The sequence below is a fragment of the Octopus bimaculoides genome, chromosome 11, assembly GCF_046866305.1.
Source record: "Octopus bimaculoides isolate indiv1 chromosome 11, ASM4686630v1, whole genome shotgun sequence".
Classification (NCBI taxonomy): Eukaryota; Metazoa; Mollusca; class Cephalopoda; order Octopoda; family Octopodidae; genus Octopus; species Octopus bimaculoides.
In genome coordinates this window covers 25,435,404-25,448,546 of record NC_142938.1, presented here as the reverse complement: position 1 = coordinate 25,448,546, position 13,143 = coordinate 25,435,404, and the positions used below count along the sequence as shown (strand labels likewise).

Below are 13,143 nucleotides of genomic sequence, written 5' to 3'. Positions count from 1 at the left end.
TTCTATTGGATTCACATGATTGCACAAAATGTACAAATGATAAAAAAAGAAAAAGCAATTCTGAAACGAGATTAAAGAAGGCAATTTAAAAATATCGTCAACAGCAACAACAACAACAATATATATATATATATATATATATACACACACACACACACACACATATATATATATATATATATATATATACACACACACAAGGATAAACATACATACATACATACATATATATATATATATATTTATATATATATATATACATATATATATATATATATATATATATATATATATATATATATATATATATATATATATATATATATATATATATATATATATATATATATATATATATATATATACATATATATATATGTATACAATATGTCTGTGTCTGAGAGAGAAAGTGCAGTGGGGTATCAAATTGCATGATATCAACGGTTTAATAGTAATATAAATGAATGAATAGGTCCGTGTAAGTAGTTGTTTAGGTGTAATGATCAGTAAACAATGAGATGAGTTTTAATTTAGAACGTTTGGCGAAAGATTGAGTCATGTCTGCAACATCTGTTTCTGTTAGGTTTCTTTTGATTGGTCCGAGACTATGAGAGCCACTCTGTAGTCAATGCGTAGATGTGTGATTTTGGATTTGAATAATTCGCTGCTCGAATCTGTGCGGAACTGAAATTTTCTGTGCTTTTATATACATATTAACGACACAGAATACTATATATGTATTTCAATCCGTTTGCTTCCTGTTCTTCATACAATCGATGTGATACGTACCAGTAACAAATCTATAGCGAGACGGTATATTTCAATATAGCCTTTGATTTTGTTTCTGCATACGCACAATCAGGAACTTATTCACACACACATACACACTTACACACACAGATGTGTGTGTTCGTATATATATATATATATAGATAGATATAGATATAGATATAGACAGAGGGAGAGAGAGAGAGAGATCCATACGTACACGCACCCCTCACACAAGTATGATAAATACTATTTTGCTTCAGTTAATGCATAAACTACCTTATTTCAACATCGTAATTTAAATATAACTCCGAGTGTGTGTTTGTGTGTGCGTTTGTGTGTGTGTGTGTGCGTGTGTGTGTGTGTGCGCGCGCATGAGAAAGAGAGGGAGACAAAGAAAGAAAGGAGGAAAGGAAGAAAGACAAAAGAGAGAAGGAAAGAAAGAAAAAGAAAGAGAGAAGAGCAGTGGGGGAGAAGGTTAAACGTATAATGCTTCTCTGTTTTTTGATAGCCTTGTGTATATATTCCAGTTGTTCTGAATTCTACTTTTCACTATTTTCTGTAGCCATTCGCGTTCAAACGAATACAAAAGCTACGACTTATGAGTGGACAACCGGTATTGTTGTGTTGATGTGCTTACGACCCTGCAACCTAACGGTTCGGTTAAAGCGAGCAATAAAATAAATACCAGGCTTTTTATAAAATAGGTTCTGGGGTTGATTTGTTTGACTAAAAGCCTTCAAGGCGGTGCTCCAGCGTGGCAGCAGTCAAATGATTGAAACAAGTAAAAGAATAAGAGACTGTGACCATGCTGGAGCAATACCTTAAAGGGTTTTAGTTGAACAAATCGACTCCAGATCTTAACTTGAAACTTATTTTATCATCAGTCTTTTTTGCCGAACGTCTAAGTTACGTGGACGTAAACACATCAACTTCGGTTGCCAACCGATGATGGGGACACACACAGACACAAAGACACACTCACATAAATATATACATCTATATATACGACGGGCTTCTTTCAGTTTCCGTCTACCAAATCCCCTCACAAGGCTTTGGTCGGCACGAGGCTATTGTAGAAGATACTTGTCCAAGGTGTCACACAGTGAGACTGAAGCCGGAATTATGTGGTTGGGAAGTAAGCTTGTTACAACACTACCACGACTGCACCTAAACACACATACGCGCGCGCACGCCAACACACACTTATACATGCATAGAATAAAGAAGATAGATAGATAGATAGATAGATAGATAGATAGATAGATAGATAGATATGAGTGCTTGTGGGTATGTGTTCACCTACTATGAAAATATTGCACTCTTAGGTCCCAACATAACCCTTATTTTAATTTGACCAACTCCTTTTTACATATTCCTCTAAGCGTGGCCAGAGTGGCTAACTGCTTTTAAGCGAGACAATATAGTGCACTGTTAAGATTTCTTGCCTAGATTCACAGATATGTAACTGTGAATGCCTGCCACCCCCGACCCACACACACATACATACAAGAGGCTGATTGTTACATTAACCTCATTTTGCTTAATTTTGTTCCCCTGCTGAAACGCAAATCTGTAATGTGAATAAATTGATGAATAATGTACTGAAGAGTTTGAGTTTCCTATCCCATTACTTTTGTTTCAATTCAATCACACGCCTCACATTGGGCAAACCTAAATTGTTTGAATATCCATCGAATATATGATAAGAGAGAGAGAGAAAGACAAACAGACAGACAGAAAGACAGACAAACAGATTGACAGACAGAAGGACAGAGACCTATATATATATATATATATATATATATATATATATATATATATATATATATATATATATATATATATATATATCGTATTATACGGACATTCCCCGCTTCTGAAAACAAAATAAGGTTTGTTTACATGTTCTTTATATAGTTGTGTGTGTGTGTGTGTGTGTGTGTGTGTGTGTGTGTGTGTGTGTGTGAGTCTGTGTCCGTGCGCGCGCCTGTGTTCGCGTGTGTATCTGTGTATTCGTGTGTGTCTGTGTTTCTGTGTCTGTTTTCGCGAAGCATGTCGACTAGACATATAAAAAATTCAGAAATGAAACCTTTAAGTTCGGAACTGTCCATTTCCAAACAAATTCTTCTCACGAATTTATTTTGTAACTAGTTACATAGGCTAATTTCTCAGTCCTTCCTTCGTATATATAGTAGGTCGATGACTTATGCAAACAATGACGGCGCTATTGTTCACCAGTTAAAATATTTCAAGTTATTAATGGATTTCTTCTTCGTTTTATTATTTTGGCAGCATTGTTGTTTTATTTTTTATTTTTTGTTCCATTTGACTTATTTCTTCATATTCTGTCAAGTTTGAGATATTTTTAATTTTGCAGTCATCTGCATCTAACTACCATCAGCTGAACATAGGTATTAATAGTCGGCAAAAATACAGGAATACGTTTGGGTATATAGAATATATTTAGAATTGCTAAGGTTCTGGGGGAATATTTTTAACCCTTTTCCAAAAGTTATTTTGGCCCTCTGCCGATAAAATGATACAAAGTAAACACACTTTCCTCTGGAAATTACGTGTGTATCAAGATACACACACACACACACACACACACACACACACACACACACACACACACACACACATACACACACACACACACACACATATATATATATATATATATATATATATATATATATATACTTTATCGTTTTACTTATTTCAGTCAGTGGACAGCGGCCATGTTGGAGCACCACTTTGAAGAATTTTAGTCGAAGGAATCGACCCTAGCATTTATTATTTTTTTCAAGCCTGGTAAATAATTCTATCGGTGTCTGTTACCGAAACGCTGATTACGGGAATGTAAATACATCAACATCGGTTGTTAAGCGATAGTGGAGGACGGACACACACACACACACACACACACACATATATATATATATATATATATATACATATACATATGTACATACATATATACATACACACATACGTGTATATATATATATATATATAAGGTTTTTAACTTTTAAATTTTCATATTCAAAAGAGACAGAGACTTCAAACTCGATATATCGATTTATTCACCACTCTATGTTAACATTTCTGTGCCAAACTTATCCAGTGACTGGTCCATTGGATTTAGACATTTGGCACTTCTTCAGGAGTGGTTACCATTCGAACAAAACACGAAATTCCTTAGAATCTCAAAAAACACATACATAACTATCATTAAATCCTTAGAATCTCGTTAGATTTCATCTTTGTTATTATAATAACAAAGATGAAATCTAACGAGATTCTAAGGATTTAATGATAGTTATGTATGTGTTTTTTCGTGTTTTGTTCGAATGGTAACCACTCCTGAAGAAGTGCCAAATGTCTAAATCCGATGGACCAGTCACTGGATAGGTTTGGCACAGAAATGTTAACATAGAGTGGTGAATAAATCGATATATCGAGTTTGAAGTCTCTGTCTCTTTTGAATATGAAAATTAAAAAGTTAAAAACCTTATAATATAAATATAAACTGTGAGAACGACCCTTAAGGAATCTAGTTAATGATCCCCTAAGGTAAGTTCTTATGCTATATTGGTAACGGTTGCTACATCCTCTGGAAAATTATTATATATATATATATATATATATATATATATATATATATAAATATATATATATATATATATATATATATATATATATATATATATATATATATATATACATATATATACATGTATATATACATGTATATATACATATATATACATACATATATATACATACATACATAAAATATATTTAATACGTATTTGTAACATACATACATGTCAGTAGCATTTGGGTAAACAGGTAGAATTTATTTAACATCCACTGTTATTTGCCTTGCTCAGATTTTGTCGGTCACGGAAAGCTGAAATGCGCAGTTTAGCGCCTCAGGGCGATATGAATCCAGATTATAGAATGAAAGAACTAAATAGCAAGTTTCTATTCAGTAACGTATTTTTATCTGTTTTCTCTTGTAATGGCTAGAACTTGCAAATATCTTGGCTCTTTCTCTCTCTCTCTCTCTCTCTCTCTCTCTCTCTCTCTCTCTCTCTCTACACTTCTAGACAGTGAATTGTAACAATAGAAATTTTAGTACAGGCACGATGACAAAATTTGTGGTGGTGGGGATAGAAAAAATTATATCAATTCCTCCACCATCGGAGCTTTGCTTTTCTCTCTCGTTTAACCGGATATCGAAAGATCCAGGGATAAAAATCAACCGAGATCGGATTGAAGCGCATAACAGACCCAGATTTAACCACATCCCGTAACTGCCGTGCGCGTGTCTCTATCTGTATAGTTGTATATGGATGATATGTATTTTCGTGTGTGTGTTTGTGTTTGTGTGTGTATATGGGTATGTATTTGTGTGTTTGTGTGCATGTGTGTGCGCGCGCCCACGCGTGTGTGTGTGTGTGTGTGTGTGTGTGTGTGTGTGTGTATTTAAAGAGAAATTAAAATATTCAAAATTTTCGGATATAAGCTCTTCATGGAAGGGAATGAAGGATAGACACAGTAAGAGAAGGGGAAAAAATGGAAATATAAACTGATTTGAAAATGGCGTGTAAAATCCCTTAAATTTCAGTTTGAAATACATATACGTACCTCTCTGTGTGTGCATATATGTATGTATTCTGATGCATATAGTTGCATATCTAGACATCCTCATGTATATTTAAATGATAAATATCTGGAAAGTTTTACATATTTTTACAGTTTCAGTGATGGATTAGAGTTGTAGTCTTCGACTTAGCTTTCTCCATTCTGGTTTTGAGAAGCCTAATTTCTGAAGATTGGTATTTAAACAGTGTGTTACATATCCCAGGGTCCCCATAATTACAGGTATATACCTAGACTTGTAATCTGGATAGAGCAACTGCAGGTTTCTCAATCGTTCAGCACAAGTGTTCTCTTATTCACTGATTTTCAGCTTTATGTTATCCGCTGGGCAGCTACTTTTCACAACTGTGCACAATTACTCTTCTCTATCCGAATACATTATATCAGGTATGTATGTATGTATGTATGTATGTATGTATGTATGTATGTATGTATGCATGTATGTATATATGTATGTATGTATGTATGTTTACACATGAGTATATATTAAAACTTTCCTTTAGTTGTCTTTGTGTACATATCCCTAACAGAATGTTAACGATTACTGTAAAAGAAAACGTACGCCAAATCAATAAGTGATATATGGCTGCGGATTCTAGATTCTACTTTATATTTTTGGGTATACTTGAAGACTCAACCACTTCACTTCCAGTCTTAAGAAGCTGGGCTCCAGAAAACAAGAAACAGGCGCGAAAATGTTAGGAGGAAGACACCTGGTTTAGTTTTGCAAAAAGCTACCTCCAAACTTAATTCGTAATAGACAGATTTTTTTACCAAACGAGCCTCTTTGTAAAACATGCCTGTTGACTGCGGAGTATGATGATAAATGTTTTATCTAGGTTGGGCCAGTTATCTTCCTCTCAGTACGAGAAACAGTTTGTTGCAAAGATGATACTTTTATCATTAATACACTTATACAACAAAACAGGAACACATTTATATATTTATAATGTAAATTTTTAAAGGGTGGATTTAAACCGTAACCTTGCTTCTTAACATTGCAATTAAAAGGGTTATTTTTCCCATTTCCTGAGCTCCAATTAATGAATGAAATACACTTCTTTATGTGAAAGAAAATAAGTCTAGCTTTGTTATTATTTGAATTAGTAACTGAGCGTATGCAAGTATCATTTAGTGTATGTCAAGTTACATTTATGTATATTTTATAATACGCAAACATAGCTGATTGTGTCTGAATATTCGCGTTTTCATTTGCATTGAAATATATGCATACATATATGGTTTGTCTTCGCATATTATTGATTTAAATAGTTGAAGTCACCTGTGTTATCTTATTTACTTATTCAAGTTTATCTTGATGACGTACTTTCCACTGGAAAATGTTTGGAAACAAAAGGAAGTCGCTCTCGCATCATTATCTCACATGGTACATTAATGTTTCGTTATCTAGATATATAAGCAACCAATCAAAATGTTTGCTATTTCTGTGTATGATCGTATAAATTCAAATTATTTTTTGTACATGCTTAACTACATACTTAGACATTTTTCTATGTGCTACTACTCTTTTCTGTGTGTTAAAATTACGAAGTATTATTAATCAAATATATTTATAACTAAAAGTGTTATGTTTCAAGCTACTGCTATCTAGCACCTTCGGATGATCTCTACTCAACCGCTGCACAACTGCTACTCGACTGCTACTCAACACTCCTACCACGGCCAGACTACCTCTATTTATGTGTCTTAGGAGATCCTACTTCTTCGCCTGGGGGCGTCGACACGACAAAAAGATTACCCACTCATATGTTATTACACTTTAACATTGTACCCCAAAATTTGCTCTTATACTTACCGAACTCAATACTCTTTCTTTTCTTTCTCGTATATTCTCGCCTTCTCTTTGTCTGTGTCTCTGATCTGAAGTCGCGATGGCATCTGCTGTTGTTGAAGCTACTTGAGAAGCGACGCCTATCGTGCTTTTTGTTTTTGTATTCTTGCTGCTTTTCTTCAATGGTTAGAATTACGAGCTTCAATGACCGGTTCCATTCATCACGCCCCAAGGGCTTCCCCTCGTAGGTATCTGGGGAGATGCTGGAGTTTTTCATATATCTCTCCAGCACATCTGTGTCACAACTTGTAACTACCATGGGTCCTCGTGCCCTGACGCTGTTCAGCGTAAAAAGCTTCCCTTGGGAGCTTGCTGCCCTCCATCTGTCAAACATGTCCTGCCCAGCGCAACTGTGTGAGATAATGAGGAGTGTATATACACAGAAATGCGTTAACAAACGCATGCCCTGTGTGTGTACATATAGTTTTTGTTTTGTATGTGTATTTGTCGTCGCTGAAATTGAGAGTTCTTCTCGCAACGCGAATGTCGTGCCATTGCGATCTTCTGCAGTAGTGTGAAGCTCCAATCACGAGACAAACTCAATAAAAGAAAAGAAAACATCATCTACAACATGGACTAAATAGTTTCCTCTGTATGTTTTATGTACGTATGTATGTATGTATGTATGTATGTATGTATGTATGTATGTTTGTATGTATGTATGCATGCATCTATGTATGTCATTGTTCAGTTTATTTCAAGATTTCTTGCCAATAGAGAAATCCAAGGCTCTTTCACTGGACTTTCAACATCAACAACAGGGTATTTTTGTATGTTTATATGTATGTATATGTGCAGATTTATATATATTGTCTTATATATGTATTCTCATGCATATATATTATGTATGTATCTATGTACCGTGAAACGAGGTTAATTTGAACAGTTTTAGACTTCTTATTGCAATAATTTCATAACCCTTTTTTTTCAATGTTTACTAAATTTGACAATGTTAGGGGGACTAAATAGGTAAACTGGTATATGAAATAAAAATAGGTTGCACACAATATTTGATTACTTTTTTTTATACATTTGTCGGTGTTCAATGTAACCCATGATTTGAGGTTACTTTGAACAGTAATGTTACTCTTATGCAGTACAACATTGAACAAAGATAAGAGTTATAAAATAATTTTTTTTTTATTAACAAATACAAAAGAAAAGTCAATGTACAGCTTTAAGTGTTATAGCACTAAAGAAAATGTCACACAGTTATCAATAAGTCATATTTTATATTCCTCATTCTTGTTCAAGGTCAGAGAATCGATAGAAACCCCTGTTGTTCCGTGGAATCTCTTTTGTTTTCATTTCTACCACATCTTCCCAGTCGTAGACGAGTTTATCCTCCTTCAGTGGCCACCTCCAATCTATGTTTTTACATTTTGTCAATGATGACTCAAGTGCCCCATCACTTCCAGTTGAAATCACTTGACCGGGAAATTTTTGCCCTTCATACTTCCCAATAACAAAGTTTCCAACAAAACTACTTTGTCTTTCTGTGTTTTCTGCTTTTGCCATGTCGGAAATACCGGAGTGCCAATCACATTCATTCATAGAAACATCACTATCCACAGAGTTTAGCTCTTCATCATACTAATTCTTCTGCTGCTCTCTTTCTCCATAACTGTTGATGAACTGGTGACTATCATTTCACTACCAAAGTACTGATGTCCTTAGTACTTATACTTTTGCCAGGGGTAACATTCAACTTCTTCCATTTCTTCTTTGGTCTGCTCTCATCCACTCCTCTCATTGACTTTAGCATTTCCAACACAACATCCGAAACTCTTACATTGATGACTTCATCGTCTTCTTGCCACAGGCATGATACTAATTGGAATTTGTTTCGCTTTAAAATTGAATTAGCCTATTTAGCTGAAGGAAAATTGTTTTTAAATTGCCTTATTGTGCGACATATAGCCGTGACATAATTATGGGCAAGCACTCTCAAATCCATAGAATCAAATGGAAACCCCCATTCTGCAACAGCTGTAATGTGAACAACATACGCTGCTTCTTTTTCACTGAACACTGAAGCGTGACCAGGTTGCCTGCTATACTTATTGTTCAATCTATGGCTCATAGTTCCAATTGGAATTTTATAAACAGCACTGACTTTTCGAAGGGTAATTTTCTTTGTTTTAATATCTGCCGCTGCTTTATCCAGCCTCTTTTGGCTATAGGATTTATAGCTTCGAGAGCCAGGTTTTCTATTATAAATTCTTGGCATAACTATTTGGCTAATGCTAATCTCAATCCAAACGACAAGTTGATCCTAAAAAAAAAACAGAGTATGGTTTAAAGAATTAGACTTTGCAACAGAAAAAAAAACTGATTCTGGTTATCATGCCATAATAAAAAAATTGATGAATTTGGGGTTACGCCTCATTAATTCTAAGAGTGAAATATTGTCCATAAATAGGAAAAACATTTAAAAATCTTAAATACCTAACTTTTACTGGGCACTATCAGTTTGAACCGTAGTAGCAGCTTGCTTACTGCCGGAAACAGTGATCGGGGTTACTTTGAACGGGGCGGACATGTCATGTTATGCAAGGTTTTAGAAAGATACCAAAGTTATAAAAGGCTTCCATAGAAAATTATTAACTAGTTATATTATCATTATATTTTAACAAAGGCTTATATCTTTTATGCACGAAGTGATGTAGCTACTGACAAAAGTATTCATATCTGGCAAAAATGTTTGTTTTGCTGGAATTTGAAGAAGTAGACAAATTCTTTCTTTGAGTGGATAATCAAAGTTATATTTTACTTTATGTATTGAAATTATGCTATCATAGAAATATAATTCTAAAGTTTAACAAATCATTAAAACAATACTGTAAGAAATGTTAGTAACAAGCAATAAGCGGAAACAACATATATTTTGTTCAAACTTATCTTGGTGCTCAAAGTAACCCTATTTCACGGTATGTATATATATATATATAAATATATATATATATATATATATATATATATATATATTATATATATATACACACATATATATATATTTATATATATATGTGTATGTGTGTGTGCGTGCGCGCGCGCGTGTGTGTAGATATAAACACATGTTTGAGTGTTTGTATATAAAACACGTGTTGAAAGATGAAGGCGTTCGCCTACTTGTACAGCAGCCCCGGATTATATACTGTCGAAAGTCACTATTGATAAGGTTCTTCGGCCGCAGCCTGGATTAACTCGAATAATGTGAGAGAAATTCTGTGTATGTAGGCATTTAAATTATAGCTAAGTGTATGTGCATACATATGTATATGTATATATGCACGTATGTTTGTTGCTATATAGCAGTATGTCCTTGTTACTTATAGAATCTTAATTAGTCCTTAGTACCTGCGTCCCTCAATGACAGCTCTACACTACCAAACTAATCTCATTCCATATATATCGAAAATAGGTATGGGAAAATAATCATTTGAGATTACTCCTTACCCCCCCCCCCATATGTTTATTGCCATTTCATGTTCAATACATTTGTGGCATTGATGCAGGTGGAATGCCATAGCGGTTGCAGTCTTTCACGTCTTTAAGAAGCTATTTCGTATCGAAATTTTATAAATGATATGAGTGCCCGTCAAATAATTAGTTCAGTATGTTTGATTATTTCATCTCCCCACAAATTAGGGCGTTTTCTGTGACTTAGTAAATAATCGGTTTTGATAATTACTGATAATTCATATCGTATCATGGATGTAGAAAAAATTTTCCCAAGCATTACATGACTTCGTTGTGGGTAAAATGATATAAACTCAATCTTTACATACCATTAATGTGTGTTTATTGACAAATCAAGCGTTTTCTAAACGACTGTTTCCCGGTGGGCTGACCGCTCTGTGGAGGAGACATATCTGATTTTTTTCCTCAATAAGATGAAAGTGCTAAATAAAGAAGTCATAAATCAATTTAGCAATATACTGGCGAGCTTAATTGGCAAATTTATGCATTTGGTTATTCGTCATTAATTAATAAACGTCTTCGTTATGCACAACACAGCATCAATCAGAACTGTAAGAAATATAAATATCAAAAAGCCTGACTGTGGGTTAAATAAGCCACTACACTCCAGTATTCATTATCGAATTACCAAAAACAAAGATAATCCAATATACTTTCCATTCTGCGATATATAGTTTGTGGGATGGAAAGGTAAAAACGTCGGTTAAATCAAGAGATTAAACTTGTCTTGAGATTTTGGCTATTGGACAGAAATCTGAAAAAGATACTAAGTTTAGATTTTAAGACGAACACAAATCTCATAAAACAATCATAGGAACAGACAACTTTTCAGCAAATGATACGTGGGAGAGGAAAAGGTAAATGCGTATATATACATACATACATATATATATATATATATATATATATATATATATATATATATATATATATATATATATATATATATATATATATATAGGCGTATATATATATGTATATATGCGCATATATATATGTATATATGTGTGTGTGCGTGTGTGCGCGCGTGAGTGTATGCATTTACACATATACATACATATACGTAAATGTCAAACGGTGAAAATAAGCGGTCTACACCCGTTGGTGGATATAATTTCTTTATTTCTGAATTAAGGCTACTATTGGTTTTCTGTTATGAAAAGTAGGAAAATATCTTCGTGTCTTGACAATTTTTCAAGTTGCCTTGAGAAATTAAGGCACCAGAATATTTTCCTACTTTAACATGAAACCAACAATAGCCTATATATATATATATATATATATATATATATATATATATATATATATATATATACAAGAATAAGGGCAGAGAATCGTCAATTAATAATAGAATTAATAATTAACAATTTTGCCAAGTAGTTCAGTATGAAAAAAACCTTTATCGGTAAAACTATTTATCATCATAAATATACAGGGATTAGCAATTGAGTTGCTTCTCCAACATACTGAAAATTTAGAAATAGCAGTCAAAGAACTACTGATTCCAAACTACAAATTTTTCTCTAAAGCGGATGGCGATATTTATGGCACACATAGAACAAAAAACCGGAGGGAAAAGCGTAAACAAACCAGGCCTTTAGTTAATTGGATACGAATCGTTTCATGGTTAAGTGAATGGAAATTTCACTATTCCAATCTTCAGACCAAATATTCTGATAAATTTGAAAGTGTCTCTAAAAAAATTCACGGTAATTTTTGGCCATGCGACACCAAAAATCAACGATAAGAAAGGCACTTACGAATTCATCGGCTAGTGAGTTCAGGCATCTCACCTCAAAGAAATCTATTCCATGTGCATCACAAATAGTCCCGTATGAAAAGAAGTCCCGTGTGGAGGGATTACGGTTTAACCATCTAACTTAGAGATATCAAATATAAAATATACAAGAATAAGGGCAGAGAATCGTCAATTAATAATAGAATTAATAATTAACAATTTTGCCAAGTAGTTCAGTATGAAAAAAACCTTTATCGGTAAAACTATTTATCATCACAAATATACAGGGATTAGCAATTGAATTGCTTCTCCAACATACTGAAAATTTAGAAATAGCAGTCAAAGAACTACTGATTCCAAACTACAAATTTTTCTCTAAAGCGGATGGCGATATTTATGGCACACATGGAACAAAAAACCGGAGGGTAAAGCGTAAACAAACCAAGCCTTTAGTTAATTGGATACGAATCGTTTCATGGTTAAGTGAATGGAAATTTCACTATTCCAATCTTCAGCCCAAATATTCTGATAAATTTGAAAGTGTCTCTAAAAAAATTCACGGTAATTTTTGGCCATGCGACACCAAAAATCAACGATAAGAAAGGCACTTACGAATTCATCGGCTAGT

At 33.8% G+C, this 13,143-nt stretch overlaps 1 protein-coding gene across 8 annotated transcripts in view; it reads left to right on the top strand.

Annotated features, from left to right (window-relative positions):
* LOC106869641 (gonadotropin-releasing hormone II receptor) overlaps positions 1–13,143 on the top strand; it is a 568,181-nt gene that overhangs the window by 296,562 nt on the left and 258,476 nt on the right. The window lies entirely within an intron of this gene.